General features: G+C 47.6%; 1 long non-coding RNA gene and 1 other non-coding gene across 2 annotated transcripts; both read right to left on the reverse strand.

Annotated features, from left to right (window-relative positions):
- Nucleotides 1–431: 431 nt before the first annotated feature.
- Nucleotides 432–595, reverse strand: LOC140455898 (U1 spliceosomal RNA). The gene has a single exon (XR_011953114.1). It is a non-coding gene; the product is annotated as a U1 spliceosomal RNA (small nuclear RNA).
- A 6,521-nt stretch (nucleotides 596–7,116) lies between these two features.
- LOC140455207 (uncharacterized) lies at nucleotides 7,117–23,343 on the reverse strand. Its single transcript, XR_011952792.1, has 2 exons — nucleotides 22,507–23,343; nucleotides 7,117–7,587 (listed from the first exon to the last, which is right to left on the reverse strand). It is a non-coding gene; the product is annotated as an uncharacterized lncRNA (long non-coding RNA).
- Between the last annotated feature and the right edge of the window lie 3,735 nt (nucleotides 23,344–27,078).

Consider the following 27,078-nt stretch of genomic DNA (forward strand, 5'->3'; position numbering starts at 1 on the left):
ATCTACTGATAGATCTGTTTTTTGTTACCCTGACCTGCCGCTTACTGGTCCAGATCCCAAAGGGGTCGATCACATCAGTGGCTTCTCCCTCAACTTGGACGTACCTTCCCAGGAAGGTCAGGACATCAGCCGCTGGAACATAGGGGTTGTACATATGGATTGTAACAACCCGATTCCTCTGTGCAGGAAGCACACACAATGGGGTCGCCAAGATGGAAAACAGCGGCTCCCCTTCCTTCTCCTTGAAGACCTTCAGGAGCTGTTCGCACTGCTTCACGCTTCTGAAGGTCACATCGAAGTAGCCTGCCTCAGGGAAATCCTGCAGGCAGTACACGTCCGCTGCTGCAAGGCCGCAACACGCGGGATATAGGGAGCCGTATGAAGCATAAGTGAGCCTCATCTACTGATAGATCTGTTTTTTGTTTGTAAATCAGGGGAGAGCGCGAACGCAGTCCCCCACTACCACAAATTTTGCAGTCGAGTATCCCGCATTTGGGGACATCGCAGGCGTCAGCACACCCGAAGTGCAATGGGATAGCCTCGTCCTGGGAGAACCACCTTGGTGATCATGGTATCTCCCCTGCCAGGTAAGTATGCTCAATATTCTCACTCGCTCAAACCCAACAACAGCCCATACCTCTCACACTCATACTAACTGCGTGTTCGAAAATCGGAAATACACCTCTCTTTGGTTCCCTGTCTGTGAAACAGCGCAATTTCTGACCTGGATCACGGAACATCCGGAAAGGCTCATGTTTCACTGAATATGACACTCACTGGGCGCCCTGAGAAGCTGCGCTAATTTGCATTTCGTCCTGAAACAAAGACGCTCCGCCCCTTCCCCGCCCACTTCAGACTGACTCCTCTTTCACCAAAACAAATCGCCAGAAATCGCTCATGTACTTGAAGCTCTCTGTTACCAAACACTGTTTACAATGTGAGGTGAACGCGAATAAAAGCAATTTTTAAGCTTTGCTGGTGAAACTTAAAGGATATTTTGAAATCGCTTTTTCCTAATCCCTACAAATTGAACAAATCTTCTTTTGTGAAACTGCAGCTTTGCAATCTTCCCCCCTCTGTGTTCCACCATGCAAATCAATTCCTTCAGGAGACGTCACCGTTAAAATTAAAGGTGACAGGAACAAGTAAATATTTCTCAACGCTCTTTGGATGTGACATTAAACTGAGAGCACCACCTTTTCTGGATGTACATTCCACGTTTTCAACACCCTCTGTTGTTTCGAAAAACAGTCTCCTGTGATTCAAATGTAAATATTATTTTCATATCTGTCTTTGATTTGCTTGCTTACTGATACTAATAATGACACATGGTTATTATGGTTGAAGTACAAGATTAGATTCCCTACAGTGTGGAAACAGGCCCTTCAGCCCAACAAGTCCACACAAACCCTTGGAACAGTAATCATTCCCCTCTGATGCACCCAACACTTCAGGCGATTTTAGCACGGCTAACTCACTTAACCTGCACACCTTTGGACTGTGGGAGGAAACCCACACAGACATGGGGAGAATGTGCAAACTACGCACAGTCACCCGAGGCTGGAATCAAACCTGTGGCCCTGGTGCTGTGAGGCAGCGGTGCTAACCACTGAGCCGCCGTGCTACTCCCATGTAGGGCCTCTATAAAACCCACCTGTCCTTCTCATTTCCAGAGCAACTTTACAGTTCTTTAATGCCTGTGCCCTCTGTCTTTGAGAACGCAAGATAATTTTTAATTTTTAAAATTATCCTTTGTTCATTAAAATGTCTTTACATATATATGGTGGCTCAGTGGTTAGCACGGCTGCCTCACAGCACCAGAGACCCTGGTTCAAATCCAGCATCAGACAAGGCATCTCTTATTTGTGAAAGATTGCATTTTCAGAGGGTGATAAAGAGGTTTATACTACCCTGATTATAGTGGGACAAACTGAAGATCAGGCTGTTCTTCCTGCTCCCAAGGTTTCTGATTCTTGGTGCTAATGTTCTCTCTGGAGTGTGTGAGGGAACCCCTCTGATCGGAGTTGTTTTATTTCACAGGAGGCTGGAAGAACACAGCAAGCCACGCAGCATCAGGAGGTGGAGAAGACAATATTTTGGGTCTAACCCTTCATCAAGACTGGGCTTTGAACTAGTTATCTGTTTGGTGTAAGAATGTAATTAGCATAAATTAGTTACTTGATGTTAATTGACATTCTATCTCGGGAAGACTGTTACAAAAGACAGCATTGGATATTGTAATTTCCCTATTGACTGAGCGGACCCGAGGAGTCGAACTGTCCCAATAGCAGTTCGACTGAAACTCAGATCTACTGTTCCACCCGAAACCTTGCAGCATTGTCCTGTCAACACCGATACAATCAATCAAGTTGAATGGCCTGTATATCTGTCTGACTTGATCCAAGTGAATGCTGCAAGCTTCCTGCCTTCATACCACAGTTCCCACTGTCCTATTAAAACCTATTCCATATCATCAATCATGGTAACAGGTGTGCATACCTGTTGGTCTGGCCTGATCCAACCTCAGTTATCCAGTTTTCCCAGCAGGCCATTCAATTGGCCAATGCTGTTTTCAGAATCCCAAAAGAGCTGTATTTTCTTTAAAAAGGGACAAGATAGCAGACGATGACATATCCCTCCCAGATCGTCTCAACACCATCTATGCTCGCTTTGAGCAGAATTTCGGTGGAGAGGTAACACCTATTCCGACCAGTCCTAATGAACCTATCCCAACAGTCACCGCATCAGAGGTCAGATCAGTTTTCCTTCGTGTGAATCCAAAGAGAGCGATGGGACCAGATGGAGTACCAGGCCGACATCTTCCAGCTCTCCCTGCAGCCAGCCACTCTCACTGCCTGCTTCAAGAGGGCCAACATCATCCCTGTGCCTAAGAAGGCTCGTGCAGCATGTCTCAATGACTACTGCCCTGTGGCCCGAACATTGGCGGTCAGGAAATGCTTTGAAAGGCTGGTCATTGCATTAGTCAACACCAGCCTCCCCACTACTCTTTGACCCACTCTGATTTGCCTATTGGACCAACAGATCCACGTCAGGTGCCACATCACTTGCCCTTCACTCCTCCCTAGAACATCTTGACACCAAGAACAGCTATGTAAGACTCCTGCTCATTGACTACAGTTCAGCCTTCAACACTATTATTCCCTCGAGACTGATTACTAAATTTAGTGATCTCAGACTGAGCCCCACTCTCTGCAACTGGATCCTCAGTTTCCTGACCCACAGGCCACAATCAGTGAAGACTGGGGACAATATTTCATCTTCACCAACACTCAACACTGGAGCCCCCCCCAGGGGTGCCTACTCAGTCCCCTACTGTACTCACTGTATACCCATGGCTGCATCGCCAAATACCAGACTAATGCCATTTACAAATTTGCTGGTCGCATCACCACAGTCGATTGAATCTCAGTTGGCGACAAAATTGGTCACAGATGGGGAGGTGGAAGACCTTGAAAAATGGTGCCCTGAGAACAACCTAGCTCTCAATGCCGGCAAAACCAAGGAACTCATTATTACTTTCGGTGGGATGTTACTCATGCCTCCCCCCCCTACACATTAACAGCACAGAGGTGGTACGAGTGGAGAGTGTCAAGCTCCTGGGAGTGGTCATCCACAACAAGTTTTCTTGGACACTTCATATGAATGCACTGGTTACAAAGGCCCAACAATGTCTCTTCTTTCTCAGGCAGCTGAGGGAATTGGGCATGACGGAAAATACCCTTGCCATCTTTTATAGGTGCACCATCGAGAGCATTCTGTCTGAATGTATCACCACCTGGTACGGCATGTACCATTCAAGATCGGAGACAGTTACAGAGTGTGGTGAACTCCGCCGGACAATCACAAAGGCCAACCTCCCATCTGTAGAATCCATCTATCAGACCCGCTGTCAAGGAAAGGCCGCCAGCATTCTCAAAGATCCATCCCACCCTGGCAATGTTTTGCTCCAACCTCTGACCTGGGTGTGTGTAACACTAATGCTCCTGCTAAGAGCCTGAACATAATCTAGCAGGGCTTTCCAATCCAGCCTTTCTCTGGTCTGACTGGCTGGGACAGGGCTGGCCGCCAGCTTCGAATTGGGCTATATTTAAAATGTCAGGTTCGCTTACCCTGTTCAGAGACAAAGGAGATGTCGACTAATATCGACAAACGTTTTTTTAATTTCAAAAATATACTTTAGTCATAAAATATTTTGATGATCTGTACAATTGGTCCTGCCCTACATCCGTAAATATTCCATTTCTTGGTAGACAGAGACAGAGTAATCATTCATATATACAGCTCTGTGCCATTACATATTCAGCTGAGGCGCCAGCAGAGCCCAATGACTGCATGGGCCCCCTGGTCTTCTTTAGGCAGGCCGATCTCACATGGTGGTCTTTCCCCTCCGCACCTTGGCTGCAGCTGCCCCAAACTTCAGCGTGTCCCTCAACACGTAGTCCTGGACCTTGGAATGTGCCAGTCTGCAATACTCAGTCGGGGTCAACTCCTTCAGCTGGAAGATCAACAGGTTTCGGACCGCCCAGAGAGCGTCCTTCACCGAGTTGATGATCCTCCAGGCGCAGTTAATGTTCGTCTCGGTGTGAGTCCCGGGGAACAGGCCGTAGAGCACGGAGTCCCGCGTCACGGCGCTGTCCGGACGAACCTCGACAAACCCCACTGCATTCCTCTCCAGACTTCCTCTGCATAGGCACATTCCAGAAGGAGGTGTGTGACAGTCTCGTCCCCCCCGCAGCCGATTTGAGGGCAGCGTGCGGTGCGGCTGAGAGTCCGGGCGTGCATAAAGGATCTCACAGGCGGCAGAGCCCTTCTCACCACCAGCCAAGCCATGTCTTGGTGCTTGTTGGAAAGTTCTGGCGATGAGGCATTCTGCCAAATGGCTTTGACAGTCTGCTCAGGGAACCGCTCGATAGGACCCGCCCTCTCCTTTTCCCGAAGGGTATCAAGGACACTACGTGCTGACCACTTCCTGATGGACTTGTGGTCAAAGGTGTTTTTCTTCATAAACTTCTCCACGATGGACAGGTGATACAGAACGGTCCAACTACTTGGAGCGTTCCGCGGCAGCGAGGCCAGGCCCATCCTACACAACACCGGGGACAGGTAGAACCTCAGTACATAGTGACACTTGGTGTTTGCGTACCGGGGATCCATGCACAGCTTGATGCAGCCACACACAAAGGTGGCCATCAGGGTCAGGATGGAATTGGGTGTATTTTTTTCCCCGTTGCCCAGATCTTTATACAGCGAGTCACTTCAGACCCAGTCCATCTTTGATCTCCATATAAACTGGAAGATGGCCCGGGTGACTGCAGTGGCACAGGTTCTGGGAATAGACCAGACCTGTGCCACGTATAACAGCAATGACAGTGCCTCCCACCTGATAACCTGGTTTTTTTCCCGTGATGGAGAGAGACCGTAGCTTCCATCTGCCCAGTTTCTGCCTCACTTTGCTGATACGCTCCTCCCAAGACTTGGCGCACGCCCCAGCCACTCCGAACCAAATACCCAGCACCTTCAGGCGGTCGGCCCTGATGATGAAGGTGATCGAGGATTGGTCGGCCCAGTTCCCAAAGAGCACGGCCTCGCTCTTGCCTCGGTTTACCTTGGCCCCCGAGGCCCGGTCGAACTGGTCACATATGCACATGAGCCTGCGCACGAACAGCGGATCCGAGCAGAAAACGGCGACTTCATCCATGTACAGGGAGGCCTTAACCTGCAGGCCTCCGTTGCCAGGAATAGTCACCCCTCTCAGGCTCGCATCCTTCCTGATGGACTCGGCAAATGGCTCTATGCAACACACAAACAAGGCAGGAGAGAGAGGGCAGCCCTGCCTGACTCCAGATCTGACTGGGACGCTATCTGATTCCCACCCATTGATTGAGACTGCGCTAACAATGTTGGTGTAGAGCAGTCTGATCCAATTGCAGATTCCCTCCCCAAAGCCCATTTTTGAGAGAACATCTCTCATATACCTGTGTGATATCCTGTCAAAGGCTTTCTCCTGGTCCAGGCTGATCAGGCAGGTATCCAACCCTCTGCCCTGCACGTAGGCGATCGTATCCCTGAGGAGTGCGAGACCCTCAGCGATCTTCCTCCCCAGTACATCACAGGTTTGGTCAGGGTGAATCACCGACCCTAGGACAGACCTGACCCGGTTGGCGATGACCTTTGACAGAACTTTGTAATCTGCATTCAACAGTGAGATTGGTCTCCAATTTTTGAGTTCCTCCCTCTCTCCCTTCCGCTTGTAGATGAGGGTGATGATGCCTTTCCTCATGGATTCACTCATGGTACCTGCCTGAAGCATACTGACATACACCTCCAGCAGGTCCTGGCCAATCAAGTCTCACAGAGCGGGATAGAGCTCGATCTGTAAGCCGTCAGTTCCGGGAGTTTTAATCTTTTCGAAGGACTCAAGGGCTTTGGTCAGCTCGTCCAGAGATAGCGGCTGGTCCAGCCTGTCCTGTTTTCTGTCGTCTAAGACCTCTGTGATAGAGGGCAGGAACGACTGGGAGGCCACGCTGTCGGTCGGCTTCGCGTCATACAGACTGGCATAGAAGGATTTACTGATCCTCATGACGTCAGCCTAAGATGACGTTATCGAGCCATCTTCTTCCTTCAGGCTGCTGAGCACGGAACTGCAGAGAAATTACCCAATAAAGCAGATAGCACACAACCAGATCGGGTGAAATCGACAAGCTATTTAGTCCAAGTGATTAAGATTAAAGGTGCCAGGTACAAGTAAAGATTTCTCAACATTGTTTGGATGTGAGCTTAAACTGAGAGCACCATCTTCTCTGGCTGCACGTTCCATGTTTTCAACACCCTTTGTTGCTTTGAAAAACAGTCGCCTGTGATTCCAATGTAAACATTTCCACATGGCTTTGATTTACGGGACTTGCTTACTTACACTAATAACGGAACGTGTTTTACCAATGAGATGTGCTTATGATCGTTGAAACACAAGATAGATATCTGATTAGATTAGATTCCCTAGAGTGTGGAAACAGGCCTTTCGGCCCCAACAAGGCCATACCGAACCTGTGGGAGAAATTAGCCCAATAAGGCAGAGAGCACACAAACCAGATCGGGTGAATTATTACAAGCTGTTTATTCCAAGCGATATCGTTGGAAGAGAAACTGACTAGTCTGACACAGAACTGACAGTCTGTACAGGGAGATCAAGGGTTCCCTTTCTCGAGCTGAGGATGAAGCCAGGTTTTATAGGAATCTTGTACAAAAAGATTAATGAAAATGGGGAAAGATACAATGTATCTGGAAATGGAGTAATCTCGTTACAATGATGATAATTGAAAAACAGTTATCGGATGAATGTCCTGAATCTCGATACAATGCAACATCCTGACAGTATCAATGGGATCAGGAGATTCCAGCTCTTTGCATGTTGGTGAGAATGTCTCTTCTGAAACAGTAAGGGGCTTCCATTGTTCCTGTCCTGGGAGCGATGTCCTTGGTGGTGTCTCTCCATCTGACCTGATCTTTGTGGGGCTTTGGTATTGCTGTGTTATGAGACTGCCCTCGGGGTTGTGGGAGGTTCGCAATCTGCTTTGAGAGCACAAGATTTCTTTTAATTTTAAAATTTATACTTTATTGCTAGAAATGTCTTTCCATAGATGTGTTTTCTCACAAGTGCAGGGAACAGGAGCAGATCAAAGAAACTATTACATATTGGAGTTTTACTCTAATCAACAAACAAAAGGCATCTCTTAGATTAAATTATTTACAGTATTAACACAGGCCCTTCGGCCCAACAAGTCCACACCGACCCTCTGAAGAGCAACCCACCCAGACCCATTCCCCTACATTTACCCCTTCACCTAATACTGGAGGCAATCTTGCATGGCCAATTCACCTAACCTGCACATCTTTGGACTGTGGGAGGAAACCGGAGCACCCGGAGGAAACCCACGCAGACACGGGAGAATGTGCAAACTCCACACAGACAGTCACATGAGGCAGGAACTGAACCGGGCTCTCTGGCGCTGTGAGGCAGCAGTGCTAACTACTGCGCCACCGTGCCACCCACAAGATTGCATTTACAGAATATGATAAAGAGGTCTATATTACACCGATCATAGCGGGTCAAACTGAAGTTCAGGCTGTTCTTCCTGTTCCCAAAGAAGAATTGAAGCATAGACTATTTCTAAATGGGGAGAACATTTGAAAACCTGAAGTGCAAAGAGACTTGGGAGTTCTAGTCCAGCATTCTCTCAAGGTCAAACTTGTAGGTTGAGTCAGTAGTTTTGAAGGCAAATGCAATGTCGGCATTTACTTTGAGACAAACAAATAACAAAGAAATTTACACGAACAGGCCCTTCAGCTCTCGAAGCCTCTGTCGATTCAGCTTCTCTGTCTAAACCTGCCACCTAATTTCAAAAGCTCTGTGTTGTTGTGTTCCCTCCCCATTCATGTATCGACCTGGATACATCTTCAATGACGTTGTTTTTCTAGCCCCTACCACCTCCACTAACAATGTGTTCCAGGAACCCCCAACCTTCTGCCTGATGAACTTTCCACATATCTCCCCTAAACGTTGCCCCTCTCACTTTGAACATGTGACCCCTAGTGATTGAATCCTCCGCTCTGGGGAAAAGCTTCTTGCTGTCCATCCTGTGTCTACTTCTCATGATTTTTTAGGCCTCAATCAGGGCCCTCCTCAACCTCTATCTTTTCAATGAAAATAATCCTAATCTATTTAAACCTCTCTTCATAGTTAGCCATGGTCCACATTCTTTCGGGAATGTTGGGACCAGAACGTAGAATTCCTAATGTGGCTGAACCAAAGTCTGAAACAGCTGTAACATGACCTGCCAACTCTTGTACTCAATACCCCGTCTGATGAAGGAAAGCATGCCGTATGCCTTTTTGACCACTCTACTGATGTACGTTGCCACCTTCAGGGAACAATGCACCTGAACACCAAGATCTCTCTGTCCATCAATTTTCCCCAGGACTTTTCCATTTATTCCATAGTTCTCTCTGGAATTTGATCTTCCAAGATCCATCACCTCGCATTTGTCCGGAGTGAACACCATCTGCCATTTCTCTGCCCAACTCACCAATCTGTCTGTATTCTGTGGTATTCTCTGACAGACCCCTTCACTATCTGCTACTCCACCAATCTCAGTTTCATCTGCAAACTTGCTCATGAAGCAACCCACACGTTCCTGCAAATGATTTATGTACATCACAAGTAACAGTGATCCCAGCACGGATCCCTGTGGGACACCATTGGTCACAGGTCTCCGTTTTGAGAAGCTCCCCTCCACTAATACTCTCTGTCTGCTGTTGCCCAACCTGTTCTCTATCCATCTAGCTAGAACAGCCTGGACCCCGTGCGACTTCACCTTCTCCATCAGTTTACCATAGGGAACCCTATCAAATGCCTTACCAAAGTACATGTACATGACATCTATGTCTCTTCCCTTATTAATCAACTAGGACTTGAATATAAAAGCAGAGATGTACTTCTGAGGCTCTATAAAGCTCTGGTCATAGAATCATAGAGATATACAGCATGGAAATAGACCCTTCAGTCAAACCCATCCATGCCGACCAGATATCCTAACCTAATGTCGGCCCATTAGCAACCACTTGGCCCATATCCCTCCAAACCTTTCCTATTCATATACCCATCCAGGTTCCTTTTCAATGCTGTAATTGTACCAGCCTCCACCACTTCCTCTGGCAGCTCATTCCATACACGTACCACACTCTGCGTGAAAATGTTGTCCCTTAGTTCCCTTTCAGATCTTTCACTTCTCACCCTGAACGTATGCCCTCTAGTTCTGGACTCACCCACCCGAGGGAAAAGATCTGTCAATCAAAAGTTGGCGTGGAGGTAGAGTGGAAGAGTCAGATATCGCACAGAGCCGTGGTCAGAGGGGACTCCATAGTGAGAGGAACTGACCAGGGTGTTTTGTGGCAGCAGGCAGGATTTAAGGATGGTGTGTTGCCTTCCTGGTGCCAGGGTTAAAGACATCACAGACAGAGTGCAGGAAATCCTCAAGGACGAAGGTGCAGGTCACAGACGTCACTGTAATTTCTAAACGCGATGACATTCGTGGTGTAGGATTGCCACCAGCTGGCAGTCACCGGTACTGCAGGCACATATCATTCATGCGCGATCATAGCCCAAAAGTAAAATATTGCAGATACTCAACATCGAAATAAAATCAGAAAAGGTTTACAATTGCTCAGCAAATCAAGTAGCATCTTTGAACAGAGATAACTTTGCAGATCTGTGGCCTTTTGCCAAATTGTGAAAAGGTGAAAAATAGATCTGATTTGAAATCTGACACAGACGGGGAAAGGTGAGAAAAGTAACAACCAGAAAGGGGAGGATTTGTGATGTGGTGGAAGGATCCGTTCCAGTGCAGCCTCCCCCACTGGATTGCGGGATTAACCCAACTGTTGGTCTCTCGCACCATTCCCACTGCAGTGTGCAGGCTCCTCCCGCTAATCCGAGCGATATTCCCAAACAATGGACCATCTGAAAGTAGTTGTCTTTCTCCTGAGTTTTTTCCTGCAGGTTTCCCTCTTGCTGTCCTCTTGAGGTCGAACCTTTTGGCACATTGAGCCTGCATCATGGCAGAGAAGTTTAGTATCTGCACTGTTACCCCAAAAGGACATCAGACAAACTCGAGGAGAACAGAAATTCTGGAAAAGCTCAGCAGATCTGGCGGCATCTCTTTGGATTGTGGGAGGAGACTGGAGAATTTCCCGGATGCTGTCAGACCTGCTGAGCATTTTCCAACACTTTCTGTTTTAGTTCCGATTTCCACCATTCCCAGTTCTTTCGGTTTTTATGAAAGTCCATCTGAGTCTGGAACAGGACAGGAAACAGCTGCTGGTCCGTAAAGTTTATCCTTCCCAACTGCTCCATCCTGTCTATCACAATGTATTATCTCTCCCCGCCCCCACACCTAAAGCCACGTGATCTCCTCCTGTTGGATAAATTGTTCATTTTAAATCTGAAAGAGATGCAGTTTTTGGGTCAAAGATGTTACGGGATTCGGGCTTAAGTCAGGAACATGGACCTGGGACAAGCTCAGCCATGATCTCATTGAATGGTAGAACAGACCCAAGGGGCCGAATGGCCTATTCCTGTTCCTGTGCCCCTGTAATGGGGAGATGGCGGTGCAGTGGGAACCTCACGAGACCAAGAATTCCCGGATGGACACGGGTCCCAATCCATCACGGTGCCTGTTAGAACTTCAATGCAATGTCTCAGTCTGGAATGGAAAGTGATTCCCATTAAAGTGGCCCAATGTTGGAAAGCCCCCTCACTATCCCCCGCCCCCCCAATTAGTGTCAGTGCTGCCCTTTAGGGAAAGCAATCTGCCCTCCTCACAGGCAGGGCGGGGCCGAGAGGGGGCGCTCGCGGGCGGTCGGTAACCGGGGGGTAATGCGGGGGGAGATGGGGATGTTCCCAGGGTTCGGTTTTAGATCCTTTGCTTTTTCTGATTTTTCGATATGGGTGTTAAAGGCAATATTTCTAAATTTGCTTCTGATATTAAGCTGGGGAGAACAGTCAATTGTGAGGATGATTCTGAGGTGTTTCAAAGTGACATTGACAATTTAGCCAAATGGACAGAGAGACTGACGGGTGAATTCCAATGCAGGGAAATGTGAGGTCATGTAGTTTGGTCGAAGAAACATGGAGAGACAATACAGGCTTAATGGTACAACTCTGAGGGGAGTACAGGAGCAGGGGACTGAGGGGTTTACGTACATGGTTCTCTGAAGGTGGCCAGGCAAGTCGAAACAGTTATTCAGAACCCATATTATTATTATGGGATTCTTGGGTTTATAGACACAGGCATGGAGTATTGAAGCAAGGATGTGATGCTACACCTCTACAAAACATTGGTCAAACACGTTGGGGTATTGTGTTCAATTCAATTCTGGACACCTTACTTCGGGAAGGCTGTTAAAACCTTGGAGGGAGTGCAAAGGAGGTTTATGAGAATGATACCAGGAATGAGGGATTTTAGACATGAGGAAAGATTAGAGAGATTGGGCTCCTTCTCTTTGGAACAGTGAAGATGAAGAGAGGACCTCATTCAGATGTTCAAAATTATCAGCAATTTTGACAGGGGGAAGACAGATAATCTGTTTTCACTCGTTGGTGTGTCAGTAAGTAGAGCCCCACAATTTCAAGATTGTCATCAAGAAAGTTTGGAGTGAGATGGGGGAAACTTCTTTCCCCAGAGAGTTGTTAGGATTTGGAATGTGCTGCTTCAGGGAGTGGTGAAGGCAGAATCAATAGGAGGTTTCATGAAATCTGGAAATCGAGATGAAAGGGATGAATTTAGAGACAAGGTCAAGAATGGGACAAGCTGGGTCACTCTTTCAGGGGCCAGGACAGACATGATGGGTCAAATAGCCTCTTTCTGGACCGAAATAGTCTATGATTTGATATGAAAGTGGGGGTCAGACTTGATGGGCTGAATGGTCCTATCTGCTACTTGATCAATGAATCTATTGATCCGTTGGATATGAACGGGTGATCAAGTCTTTGCTCAACTACAGCAGTGAGAGGGAATGAGTTTGATCGAAATGCTGGAATGACAGGGACCAGTGAGTTCAGGACAACTCAGGGCCTGGCTGGGGCAGAATCAGAAAGCAGACTGTTGTTTAAATAGGCCAAGGCTCCAATAAAGTACAGCATCGAGGAGTCTGAGAGGACATGTGCATGAAATGGAGAGAGTTAGCATCCAGCTTCAGCAAGGAGCAGAATTTTAGCCTTTGTTGTTAGGGTCAGTTTTGGGGTTTAACAGTAGGGCGACCTTGTAGAGCTTGTTTATGAGGCTACATCTGGAGTATCGTCTACAGTATTGATCCCTGTGCTGAAGGATGTAAATGCATTGGAATGGTTCACAGAAGGTCTACCAGACTAATAGCTGGAATGAGTGGATTATCGTCTGAAGAAACATTGAGCAGACTAGGTTTGTATCCACGGGAGGGTAGAAGAAAAGAGATGAGTTGATTGAAAGATCCTAAAGCACCTTCAAAGGTTGGGTGTGGGATTGATGTTTCCACTTGTGGGAGAATCTAGAACTAGGAGTCACTCAATAAAAATCAGAGTCATCCATTTGAATCAGAGTTGAGATGAAATGTTTCCTCTCAGAGGGATGTGAACCTTTGGAAATCTCTCCTTGAAAAAACAGCTGGAAGCAGAGCCCTTCAATAGTGTGAAGGCAAAGGCTGATCGATTCTTGTTCAGCTAGGGAGTGGAAGGTTATCGTGGGTAGACAGGGACATGGATGAGAGGATAGAATCAGAACAGTCATGATCTTAAGAGAAACAGAAACAAAATAGGAGAAGGCCATTTGGCCCTTTCAGCCTGCTCCACCATTCAATATGATCATGGCTGCTCATCCAACTCAGTCTCCTGTTCCCAGATCCTCCCCATACCCTTTGATCCACATGCAGTTTAACATTCTGAACTGATCTCAGTGAAGATGTATCTCTGAGCAGGAGAGACGAGGACCCAAGGGCACAGCACTAAGGGATGACCCTTTAGCACTGATTAGGGGGAATTTCTTCAACCACAGAGTGGTGACTCTGGGGAACTCATTGCCTCAGAAGGCTGTGGGGACCAAGTCATTGAGGGAGATAAATTCTTGATTAGTAATGGGGATCAAAGGTTACGGGAGAAAGCAGGAGAATGAGGTTCAGAAATGTATCAGGAGAAAGTGAGGACTGCAGATGCTGGAGATCAGAACTGAAAAATGTGTTGCTGGAAAAGTGCAGCAGGTCAGGCAGCATCCAAGGAGCAGGAGAATCGACGTTTCAGGCATGAGCCCTTCTTCAGGAAGGGATTACTTCCTGAAGGGCTTATGCCCGAAACGTCGATTCTCCTGCTCCTTGGATGTTGCCTGACCTGCTGCGCTTTTCCAGCAACACTTTCTCCAGCTCAGAAATGTATCAGCTGTGATCGAATGGTGGAGCAGACACAATGGGTTGAATGGCCTAATTCTGCTCCTATACCTTAAGGTCTTATTATCCCATGAGCCCTAAGAATTATATCTAACTCCTTAGAATCACAGAGTCAGAGAGATGTACCAGCACAGAAACAGACCCTTCAGTCCAACTCAACCGGATATCCGAACCTAATCTGACCCATTTGCCAGCACTTGGCCCTTATCCCTCTAAACCCTTCCTATTCATATATCCATCCAGATGCCTTTTAAATGTTCGAATTGCACTAGCCTCCACTGCTTCCTCTGGCAGCTCATTCCATACACATATCATGTGGGCGGCACAGTGGCACAGTAGTTAGTACTGCTGCCTCACAGCGCCAGAGACCTGGGTTCAATTCCCGCCTCAGGCGACTGTGTGGAGCTTGCACATTCTCCCCGTGTCTGCGTGGGTTTGCTCCGGTTTCCTCCCACAGTCCAAAGATGTGCAGGACAGGTGAATTGGCCATGCTAAATTGCCTGTAGTGTTAGGTAAGGGGTAGATGTAGGGGTATGGGTGGGTTGCGCTTCGGCGGGTGGGTGTGGACTTGTTGGGCCGAAGGGCCTGTTTCCACACTGTAAGTAATCTAATCTAATCTAAAAAATAACCCTCTGTGTAAAAATATTGCCCCTTATGTCCCTTTTATATCTTTCCCCACTCCCCCTAAACCTCCTCCCTCTAGTTCTGGACTCCCCTATTAAAGAGAAAACCGTCTGTCTATTTATCCTATCCATGCCCCTCATGATTTTGTAAACCTCTATAACATCACCCCTCAGACTCCGACGCTCCAGGAAAAACAGCCCCAGTTTATTCAGCCTCTCCCTGGAGCTCAAACCTCCCAACCATGGCAATATCCTTACAAATCTTTTCTGAACCCTTTCAAGTTTCACGACATCCTTCAATAGGAAGGAGACCAGAATTGCATGAAATATTCCAAAATGGCTGAACCAATGTCCTGTACAGCAGCAACATGACCTCCCAACTCCTATACTCAATGCTCTGACCAACAAATGAAAGCAAACTAACTGCCTTCTTCACTATCCTATACACCTGCGACTCTACTTTCAAGGAGCTATGAGCCTACACTCTAAGGTCTCTTTGTTCAGCAACACTTCTCAGGACCTTACCATGAAGTATATCAATCCTGCTCTGATTTCTCTCCCAAATTGCAGCACCTCGCATTTATCTAAATTAAACTCCATCACACTGCCTCTCCTTGTCTTCTACCTTCGAGCCAGTTCTGTATCCAAATGGCTAGTTCTCCTGCAATGTTTTGGCCTCAGCCACTTCCAGTGGTAGTGAATTCCACAGCCTCCCCATTCTCTGTGTGAAGGCATTTCCCCTCTCCTCAGTCCTCAGTGTATACGAGAAAATGTTCTGATTCAGTATGTGGATGTACCTACCAGAGAAGGTGCAAAACTTGACCCACTCCTGGGAAATAAGGCAGGGCAAGTGACTGAGGTGTCAGTGGTGGAGCACTTTGGGGCCAGCGACCATAATTCTATTTGTTTTAAAATAGTGATGGAAAAGAGTAGACTGGATCTAAAAGTTAAAGTTCTAAATTGCAGGAAGGCCAATTTTGATGGTATTAGGCAAGACCTTTCAAAAGTTGATTGGGAGCAGATGTTCACGATAAAGGGACGGCTGGAAAATGGGAAGCCTTCAAAAATGAGATATGAGAATCCAGAGAAAGTATGTTCCAGCCAGGCTGGTAGGGAATGCTGGATGACTCGAGAAATTGAGGTTTTGGTCAAGAATAAGAAGGAAGCATATGTCAGGTAAAGACAGCAGAGATTGAGTGAATTCTTAGTCGATTATAAGTCAGTCGGAGTATAATTAAGAAGGAAATCAGGAGGGCAAAAAGGGGACATGAGATAACTTTGTAACGAGGGTTAAGGAGAATCCAAAGGGATTTTACAAATACAATAAGGACAAAAGGGTAACTCAGGAGAATAAGGCCCTAAAAGATCAGTCAGGCAGCCGATGTATGGAACCGCTGGAGTTGGGGGTTATAATAAATGAAAAGTTTGCATCAGTGTTTACTGCGGAGAAGAACATGGAAGATATAGAATATGGTGAAATAGATGGTGACATCTTGAAAAATGTCCATATTACGGAGGAGGAAGTGTGGGATGTCTTAAAATGCATGAAGGTGGATAAATCCCTGGGACCTAATCAGGTGTAACTGAGAACTCTGTGGGAAGCTAGGCAAGTGATTGCTGGGCCCCTTGCTGAGATATTTGGATCAGCAATAGCCACAAGTGAGGCGCCGGAGGACTGGAGGTTGGCGAACATGGTGTCACTGTTTAAGAATGGTGTTAAGGAAAAGCCAGGGAAATATAGACCAATGAACCCGATGTCAGTGCTGAGCAAGTTATTGGGGGAATTCCTGAGGGCCTTTATTGGTCAGAACATTGAGTACAGAAGTTCGGAGGTCATGTTGCAGCTGTACAGGACATTGATTTGGCCATTGTTAGAATATTGTGTGCAATTCGAGTCTCCTTCCTGTCAGAAAGATGTTGTGAAACTTGAAAGGGTTCAGAAAAGATTTACAAGGATGTTGCCAGGATTGGAGTTTTGGGCAAGAGGGAGAGGTTGAACAGGCTAGGGCTCTTTTCTCTGGATCGTCGGAGGCTGAGGGGTGACCTTATAGAGGTTTACTAAATCATGAGGGGCAATGGATTGGATAAATAGACAAAGTCTTTTCCCTGGGGTGGGAGAGTCCAGAATTAGAGACCATAGGTTAAGGGTGAGAGGGGAAAAATATAAAAGGGACGTAATGGGCAACTTTTTCACACAGAGGATGATACGTGTGTGGAATGAGCTGCCAGAGGATGTGGTGGAGGCTGGTACAATTACAGCATTTAAAAGGCATCTGGATGGGTGTGTGAATAGGAAGGTTCTGGAGGGATATGGGCCGGGTGCTGGCAGGTGAGACTAGATTGGGTTGGGATATCTGGTCGGCATGGACAGGTTGGACCGAAGGGTCTGTTTCCATGCTATACATCTCTATGACAGGATTCATTTGTATTTGGAAAGACAAGGATTGATTAGGGATAGTCAACATTGCTTTGAGCATCGGAAATCATGTCTCATTAACTTGTTTGAGTTTTTGAAGAAGTAACGAAGAGGATTGATGAGGGCAGAGCAGTGGACATGATCTAGATGGACTTCAGGAAGGCGTTCATCAAGGTTTCTCATGGTTGACTGGTTAGCAAGGTGAGATCACATGGCATACAGAGAGAACTAGCTATTTGGATTTTGACCTGGCTAAAAGGTAGAAAACAGAGGGTGATTGGAGACGGTTGTTTTTCAGACTCGAGGCATGTGACCAGTGCTGTGCCACAAGGATCAGTGCTGGGTCCACTGGTTTTCATCATTTATGTAAATGATTTGGATGTGAACATAGGAGGAATGTTAGTAAGTTTGCAGATGACCCCAAAATGGGAGGTGTAATGGACAGTGACAAATGTTGCCTCAGAGTACAATGGGATCTTGATCAGATGGTTCAATTGACTGTGGAGTGGCAGATGGAGTTTAATTTAGACAACTGTGAGGAGCTGCATTTTGGAAAGGCAAATCAGGGAAGGAGTTATACACTTGGGGGAAGGGACCTTGGAGTGCAGGTTTACAGTTCCTTGAACATGGAGTTGCAGGTAGATATTTAGCGAAGAAGGCATTTGGTATGCTTTCCTTTATTGGATAGTGCATTGAGTAATGGAGTTAGGAGGTCATGGTGAGGCTGTACAGGTCATAGGTGAGGTCACTTTTGGAATACTGTATGCAGTTCTGGTCTCCCTCCTATTGGGAGGATGTTGTTAAACTTGAAAGGGTTCAAAAAAGATTTACAAGGACGTTGCCAAGGTTGGAGGATTTGAGCTATAGGGAGACACTAAATAGGCTAGGGCTGTTTTCCCTGGAGCGTCGGAGGCTGAAGGGTGACCTTATAACGGTTTATAAAATCATGAGGGGTATGGATAGAGTAAATAGTCAAGGTCTTTTCCCTAGGTTGGGGGAGTCCAGAACTAGAGGGCATAGGTTTAAGGTGAGAGGGGTAATATTTAAAAGGGATCTAAGAGGTAACGTTTTCATGTACAGTAGAGGGCGGTGACTGTATGGAGTGAGCTGCCAGAGGAAGTAATGGAGGCTGGTACAATTACAACATTTAAAAGGCATCTAGATGGGTATATGAATAGGAAGGGTTTAGAGAGATATGGGCCAAGTGCTGGCAAATGGGACTAGATTAATTCAGGATATCTGTCCAGCGTGGATGAGTTAAACCCAAAGGTCTGTTTCTGTACTGCACATCTGTATAACTCTCTGACTCTAAATGACCTACCCTGTATCTTTAAACTGTAATGCCCTTGACCTGGACTCCCTGGTCATTGGGAACATCTAGTCTGAGGGGTGACCTCATAAAGGTCTACAAAATTATGAGGGGCATTTTGGGGGAGTCCAGAACTAGAGGGCATAGGTTTAAGGTGAGAGGGGTAAGATTTAAAAGGGATCTAAGAGGTAACTTTTTCATGTACAGTAGAGGGCGGTGACTGTATGGAGTGAGCTGCCAGAGGAAGTAATGGAGGCTGGTACAATTACAACATTTAAAAGGCATTGAGATGGATATATGAATAGGAAGGGTTTGGAGGGATATGGGCCCAGTGCTGGCAGGTGGACCTAGATTGGGTTGGGATATCTGGTCAGCATGGACAGGTTGGACCGAAGGGTCTGTTTCCATGCTGGACATCTCTATGACTCTATCTCTACGAAATCCCCATTTGATCTTTGAAACTCTGGTGAATGTAGTCCGAACTGATCATTGTTAAAAAAACATGTGCGGGGGGCTGAATGGCCTCCATACTATCATATAACCAGAGATGGTCATGTTTCAGGGACACATTTAACAGGAGGAAATGTGGGGGCAAGTTTTACACAAAGCTGCCTGGCTTACCTGGGTCTGAAAGGGCCAAATGATTTACCCCACAGATTGTCAGGGGCGAGAGTGGGGGGGCGAAATGGGGAGTGTCAGAGAGAGAGAGGGGTATCAGGGAAAGAAAGGAAAGGCTCAAGGAAGAGGGAGGCTGAAACTGAAACCCAGGAAGAAAAGTCAGAAAAGGCTGATTGGCGAGAGTAGCTGTGGGCGGAGATGTAAAAGCTGAGAATTAGGAAACAGACTGACAGCCGGAGAGCTCCAGGAGTTCACAGTCTCTGTGTCTGTCTGGGTGTGGGGGTGTGTGTGAGTGTGTGTGTGAGAGAGAGAGAGATCACAGCACAGTCTCACACACAGAGGGAGAGAGGGCAGCCCCCAGCCCTGCTCGGCTGCTCCTACCAGAGGGAGTGAGACACTCAGAGCAGACAGTCCTCCCCACACCCACAGTCGAGGAGAGCTCCCCCAGGAACTGCAAACAGGAGGGTCACTTGACTATGGACTGCCAGGAAGAAAAGAGCTGCAACCTGTGCGGAGAGGCGGGCCACATGTATAAGACCTGCCCAAAACGTGGGGGCCCCACTTACGCACAGATGGCTGGAGGTGGCAATGTGAGCCGTGGACCCCCAAAGACCAGTAAGGTCCACCCGGACAGCAGGGAAACGGAGTCTGGTGACACCCAGAAAGAAGAACAGGCTGGAGTGGAGGAGGCGGCAGCCAGCGGGGAGACACAGCAGCTGATCCTAGCTCTAGCCAGACAGATGGAAGAAATGGAGGAGGAGGTGATCAAGCAGGCGGAGGAGTGGATACCTTTTAAAAACAGGAAGAGGAAATCTTGCCAGGCCCCCAAAGCCTCCCAGCAAAGGGGGAAAAGACAGCTGCACGAGGGAGGAACGGCCAGCTCTTCGGAGGGGGAAGATGGACGCACAGAAGGCCATCACCTCCAGAAGAAGAGACAGAGCACCGTCGGTAAAGAGGAGGGCATTACCTCCCAACTAGGAAACAACGGACCCCCCGAAGTCCACCCTCCACCCAGTGAGAACCAGGGGGGACCCACTGCCCCACAACTACAGGCAACCGAGAGCTGTGATCCTCTGACAGTCCCATTGTCAGACACAGAACTGGACAGTGAGGACCCTTGCCTTGGCTCAATGACACCAGAGCGGGTAAATGACCCCAGTGAGGAGCTGGATAGCTACCTCAGCCCAGCGAAGGTCCAGCAGTTCGTGCTTACCTTGGGGATGTAGACAGCCACCCCAGAGACAGGACAGTCAAATTGACAATGGGAACCCCCAGGAGAGCTCCCCCAGCCCCATGCCTGACTCGGAGAAGGGAGTGGACGGAGCTGGCGGCCACCTGATCCCTGTACTCGGCACCTTCCTGAGCCTGGGGCTGTCAGTGCCCACCACAGCCCTGCTCGTCATCTACTTCCGATGTGGAGCCGAGCCAGAGCAGCCCGAGCAGGTGAGAGAGCGGGGGGGGAAGGGAGGGAAACACGTCACCGAGCCTGCCGCTGGTGGAGGCGCTACACAAATGTAGCTCTTCCTTGTTGTTCAGAGGAAGGTCATTTGATGTTTTGACATTGCCCCGTTTACAACAGAGCTTTCCTCGTTATAAATTGCTGCCGCTGGGAGTCAGGGCAAAGGAATCTCTCGGGAAATCCCGGGAATACAGGGAGATGCTGAACAGGCTGGGGCTGTTTTCCCTGGAGTGTCGAAGCCTGAGGGGGACTTTATAGAGTTTCATAAAATTATGAAGGGCATGGATAGGGTGAATAGTCAAAGTCTTTTCCCTGGGCTGGAGTGTCCAAAACTAGATGGCAGAGGTTTAAGGTGAGAGGGGAAAAATTTAAAAGGGATCCATGGGGAATTTTCTTTTACATGCAGAGGGTGGTGAGTGTATGGACTGAGCTGCCAGAGGAAGTGGATGAGACTTGTACAATTACAACATTTAACGGGCATCTGGGTGGATATGTGAATAGGAAGAATGAATATGGATGTGTGGCAAGTGCTGGCAAGTGGGGCTAGATTAATTTAGGACATCTGCTTGGTGTGGATGAGTTGGACCGTAGGGTCTGTTTCCATGTCGTACGAATAAGACTCTATCTGAAAAGTGCTGGTTCCCTTTTGTTGCTTTTGTTGTTCTCACTGCTGCTTTGTTATTTCACATTAAACAGCATTGTCTGCTTCGTTTGACCTACAACCCTACTTTTACAGTGGTGTATATAAACTGCAGGGTCTCTCCCTCCCCTCTGTGTTCCTGCAACCTCCCTCAGACTGGGCTGGGATGGGGCTGTTCAGGCTGAGTTTCTCAAGTTGCCTGTCACCCCTGTGCAGACCGAGGTGAGGCAGTGATGTCTCAGGGTAAAACTGGGAAACCACAGCCTCCCGTTGTATTGACCGTGGGCCAGCTTGGGAGGCTCAGAGAGAGAGAGAGAGAGAGAGACTGCAGACAGAAATCAGAGGAAGCTGCTGGCAGGTGATCACAGTCTGAGATTGGGCGAGAGTGAGAACTGCAGATGCTGGAGATCAGAGTCGAGAGTGTAGGCCTGGAAAAGCACAGCTGGTCAGGCAACATCTGAGGAACAGAAGAATTGATGTGCTAGGCAAAAGCCCTTCACCAGAGTCTGAGATTGCTCAGTCCCTCTGCAATCTGAGAGCTCCACATGGGAATACAGACAGGAACACTGTCTCCAACCCTGAGCCCAGCATCTCTCCCGCTGGATCACTCTGTCAGTTCTCTGAATTGTTCATCTGTCGTGGGGGAGGTTCAGATGTTGCTTGATATCACTCTGAGGTGGCGCGACAGTCTGCCCATTCTGCGCACAGCAAGATCCAAATAACAGGAGGGCGGGAGTGAGCTGACCATTTCCTTTCTGAGTTTCTCTTTAGCATCGGGGAAGATATTGATCAGGTTCATTGCACTGAGCTCAGGGGAGCAGCTGAACCCACTCTCGCTTACTGTGAGGACTCAGCTTTTCTCTCCCATGATTCCTGCGTGTTTTCCAGGAACCTGCAGCCAGGGAAAGTGAGACTTCCTGGGAATACGGTGTGCTTTCTGCCACCAGCAGAGGTGGGTTCAGGTGGCTTTGGGTTTGAGGGAAAGGGTCCCACTGCAACAGCACCTCGGGAATATCCTGTTCCTGTTAATAGCTGGAGAATTCCAAGTGCCCATCCTGAGGCGCAGTGAGAGATGGGGCATCCATGGGTCGAGCTCTCTCCCCTCGAAGTGGGAAGGTGGTGGGTTCAAGCCCCATTCCGGGGAGGGTGGTCAGTGCCGAGGGTGAGCCACTTTGCAGTGTCTCCTCTCAGAAGTGGCCTCTCTCAGGTTGTCAATGATCTCCCTTGCTCTTTTTTCTCAGTAAAGTGACAAGGCAGGAATTCAAGGAGGTTGCTCCACCTCACAACTGGTTCCATTTTAACACAGGAAGAAATACCAGACAGATTAAACAACAAAGACAGATCTTCCCTTATTACATGATAGATACACACCAACACTTAAAAAACCTCACAGCTTCAATTCGATGTTATTCCCAAAGAACATGACTCCACTTGTGAATCTGCTCCACTCACCTTATCCAGTCCCTTCAGGAACATCTTCAGCCACTTTCCAGCTCTCCTGTCCCTGAGCCCACAACCTTGGTCAGACAACAGACAGGCTCACAACCAGGACATGAGAGAGAATCCATCCCCAAGGATGGAGTTCGAGGCTCAGACCAATGTTCACCCAAGTGACCCCCGTCACCAGTCTCTGTTCTTTCTCCCTTCATTGTCTGTTCTTTTCACAAATAAATGGATCCCGCTGTGTGAGTCGAGCTGGACAAACCCGGACCTCCCTAAGTCATCCTGGGCCCTGAGTGCCCTGTCCCTGGGCCTTGCTCAGAATGGGACACATGGGCCTGGGGTTTTCAAGCCCAATGCTTTCAGCTAGAGAAGAGGATGAGGCGTGTCCCCTTCCTTCAGGACAGGGGAATCCAGAACCAAGCCGAACCAGGCCAGGCTCCTGTTCCCCGGATGGCCCTCAGACTTCACCAGGGAATCCCAGCACCAGGCCCGGATTTGACAGATCTCGGTGGTAAAAGTGCACACAGCTCGAAGGTATTTCTCAGGAACCCAGGCGGTTCATTTCCTTCCTCATCCGGAGCCGACACATTAACTCTGATTTCTCTCCACAGGTGCTGCCAGACCTACTGAGCTTTTCCAGCAATTTCTGTTTTTGTCTCTGATTTCCAGCATCTGCAGTTCTTTTGGTTTTTAATTCTCAGGTGGACATGGGGTCCAAACCGTCATGGTGCCTGTTCGTACTTAAAATGTGTTATCTCAATCTGGAATGGATTAAAGTGGCCCAATGTTGTAAAGCCCCCTCACTCCCCCATTAGTGTCAGTGCTGCCCTTCAGGGAAAGCAATCTGCCCTCCTCACAGGCAGGGCGGGGCCGAGAGGGGGAGCTCGCGGGCGGTTCGGCTCCAGCCGTTTGGGGCGGGCGCAGGCTCTGGCTCGGGCTCTCGCGCAGGCGCGACGGTGAGATTCAAATTTGAATGTGCGCTCGCGGGCGGCGGTGACGGTTGAGATGGCGGGAACGGTTCTGATGACAATAATGGCAGCTCTGGGCGGGCGAAGGGAAAGACTGGGATCTTTCTGCACTCTCTATCTCCTCTTCCCCATTTATTTAAGAGAGTGATGGAGCGGCATCATGATGGAGGGTCGAGTGAGTTTGGGAAGTGGGGCATCTGGAGCCGGAGCTGCCTCTGGGATATTTCTCTCTCACTCACTCACTCTCTCACACACACCGGGGAGAAAGGCTGTGAGCTCAGACCAAGCGGGAAACAGGCATCTGCTGGAAACAAGACGTGGGCGATGAGGCTGAAAGGAAGCTGCTGGAGCCCGCGCCCCTGAGTCTGAAATGGAGAGGTCTCTGAGCTTGCCCAAGGTGAAGGGTTACAATCCCAGGATTGAGGGGACACCGTGTCTTCATGGAGGGTCTTGGGAGGAAAATATCACCAGATGACAACGGATTGAAATGTTCTTCATGACTGTTTCAGGAGGTTGTACAGGATGTTGGTGAGGACACTTCTGGAGCAATGTGTTCAATTCTCGTCCCCCTGCTGTAGGATGGATATTATTAAACTGGAGAGGGTTCAGAAACAATCTACAAGGATATCACACAGACTGGAGGGTTTGAGTTACACAGAGAGGCTGGACAGGTTTTTCACTGGAGTTTTGGAGGCTGAAGGGTGACCTTTATCGAGGTTTATAAATCATGAGGGACGTGGATAGGGTGAGCAGCAAAGAGTTTTTTACCCCTTAGGGTTGGGGAGTTCAAAACTAGACAGAGAGGTTTAAGGTGAGAGGGAAAGATTGCAGAGGGACCTGAGGTGAAACATTTTCACACAGAGTGAGGGTCGTGTATGGAACGAGCTGCCAGACAAAATGATACAACGACAACATTTAAAGGGCATTTGACAGGAACATGAATAGGAAACAGTCAGAGGGTTATGGAGTAAATGCAGGCTCCTAAGACTTGTTCAGTTTGGGAAATATGGCTGGCATGTTCAAGTTGCTGTATGCGTCTATGACAGTGATTAGTGATGTGAAAAAACATGGTGATGGTAAACAGGAATATGAGACAACAATTGTATAAATACAAGTAGAGAATGCTGGGGAAACAGAGCAGGTCTGGTAGGGTCAGTGCAGAGAGAAACAGAAACTGAATGTGGAGTTCTGAACGAGAGACAGATTGGACTGAAATGTTAATTCTGTTTCTCTGTCCACTGACTCTACTATACTTGCTTTCTCCAGCACTTTGTTTTGTACTTTAAATCACCACAATCTGCAGTATGTTGGTTTAATATTATTATAGTAATGTTAAATGCAATGAAAAGATGCATCAATAAGAGATTCAAATGGAAACTGCAGAAGCATTCAGACACAAAATCGATCTGCATGAAGAATATAGAGGGACGTAGAGTACAATTCGAAATTTCAAAATGGGATCACGTTATTGGGATTGCATTATAGACCCTCTAATAGTTAGGTGGAAATTGAGAAACAAATTTGTCAGGAGATCTCAGTTATCTGTAAGAATAATAGGGTGGTTATGGTAGGGGATTTTAACTTTCTAAACGTAGTCTGGGGCTGCTATAGCGTTAAGGGTTTAGATGGAGAGGAATTTAAGTGTGTACAAGCAAATGTTCTGATTCAAAATTTCGATGTACCTACTAGAGAACGTGTAAAACTTGACCTACTCTTGAGAAATAAGGCAGGGCAGGTGACTGAGGTGTCATTAGGGGAGCACTTTGAGGCCAGTGACCATAATTCTGTTAGTTTTAAAATAGTGATAGAAAAGGATAGACCAGATCTAAAAGTTGAAGTTCTAAATTGGAGGAAGGCCATTTTGATGGTATTGGGCAAGAACTTTCAAAAGCTGATTGGGCGCATATGTTTGCAGGCAATGGGATGGTTAGAAAGTGGGAAGTCTTCAGAAATGAGATAATGAGAGTCCAGAGAAAGTATATTCCTGTTAGGGTGAAAGGAAAGGATGGTAGGTATAGGGGATGCTGGATGATTAAAGAAATTGAGGAAATGGAGCCGCAGGAGATGGGGGAGACGCTAAGAGAATATTTTCCAACTGTATTTACTGTGGAAAAGGACATGGAAGATATAGAATGTAGGGAAAACTGGCGATATCTTGAAAGTCATCCTTATTGCAAAGGAGGACGTGTTGGATGACATGAAACGCATAAAGGTGGATAAATCCCCAGGACCTGATCAGGTGTACCCTCGAACTCTGTGGGAAGTGAGGGAAGTGATTTGTGTGCCTCTTAGTGAGACATTTATATCAATTAGTTTAAAATAGTTGCGGAAGTCTGGAGGTTGGCTAATGTGGTGCTACTGTTTAAGAAGGGTGGTAAGGACAAGCCAGGGAACTGTAGACCAATGAGCCTGACGTCGGTGGTGGGCACGTTGTTGGAGGAAATACTGAGGGACAGGATGTACATGTATTTGGAAAGGCAAGGACTGAATAGGGATAGTCAACATGGCTTTGTGCATGGGAAATCATGTCTCTCAAACTTGATTGAGTTTTTTGAGAAGTAACAAAGAGGATTGATGAGGGCAGAGCAGTAGATGTGATCTATGTGGACTTCAGTGAGACGTTCGACAAGGTTCCCCATGGGAGACTGGTTAGCAAGGTTAGATCTCTCTGATTACATGGAGAAATGGCCATTTGGATACAGAACTGGCTCAAAGGTAGAAAAACTGAGGGTGGTGGTGGAGAGTTGTTTTTCAGACTGGAGGCCTGTGACCAGTGGAGTGCCACAAGGATCTGTGCTAGGTCCTCTACTTTTTGTCATTTATATAAATGATTTGAATGCGAGCATAAGAGGTACAGTTAGTAAGTTTGCAGATGACACCAAAATTGGAGGTGTAGTGGACAGTGAAGAGGGTTGCCTCTGATTAAAACAGGATCTTGACCGGATGGGCCAATGGGCTCAGAAGTGGCAGATGGTCTTTCATTCAGATAAATGCGAGGTGCTAAATTTTGGGAAAACAAATGTGAGCAGGACTTATACACTTGATGGTAAGGTTCTGGGGAGTGTTACTGAACAAAGACACCTTGGAGTGCAGGTTCACAGCTCCTTGAAAGTGGAGTCGCACATAGGTAGGATTGTGAAGAAGGCGTTTGGTATGCTTTCCTTTATTGGTCAGAGTATTGAGTACAGGAGTTGGGAGGTCATGTTGCAGCTGTACAGGACATTGGTGAGGCCACTGTTGGAATATTGCGTGCAATTCTGGTCTCCTTCCTGTCAGAAAGATGTTGTGAAACTTGAAAGGGCTCAGTGAAGATTTACAAAGATGTTGCCAGAGTTGTTGGATAGCCTATGGCTGTTTGAGGGGGTTGAGGAGTCCAGGAGTAGAGAGTGTAGGTTTAGGGTGAGAGGGGTAAGATATAAAAGAGACCTAAGGCGCAACTTTTTCACACAAAGTGGTATGTGTCTGGAATGAGCTGCCAGAGGAAGTGGTGGAGGCGACTACAATTGCAACATTTAAAAGGCATCTGGATGGGTATAGCAATAGGAAGGGTTTGGATCGATATGGACCAGGTGTTGGTAGGTTGGATTAGTTTGGGTTGGGAGATCTGGACAAC

Source organism: Chiloscyllium punctatum, chromosome 30 (assembly GCF_047496795.1).
Source record: "Chiloscyllium punctatum isolate Juve2018m chromosome 30, sChiPun1.3, whole genome shotgun sequence".
Classification (NCBI taxonomy): Eukaryota; Metazoa; Chordata; class Chondrichthyes; order Orectolobiformes; family Hemiscylliidae; genus Chiloscyllium; species Chiloscyllium punctatum.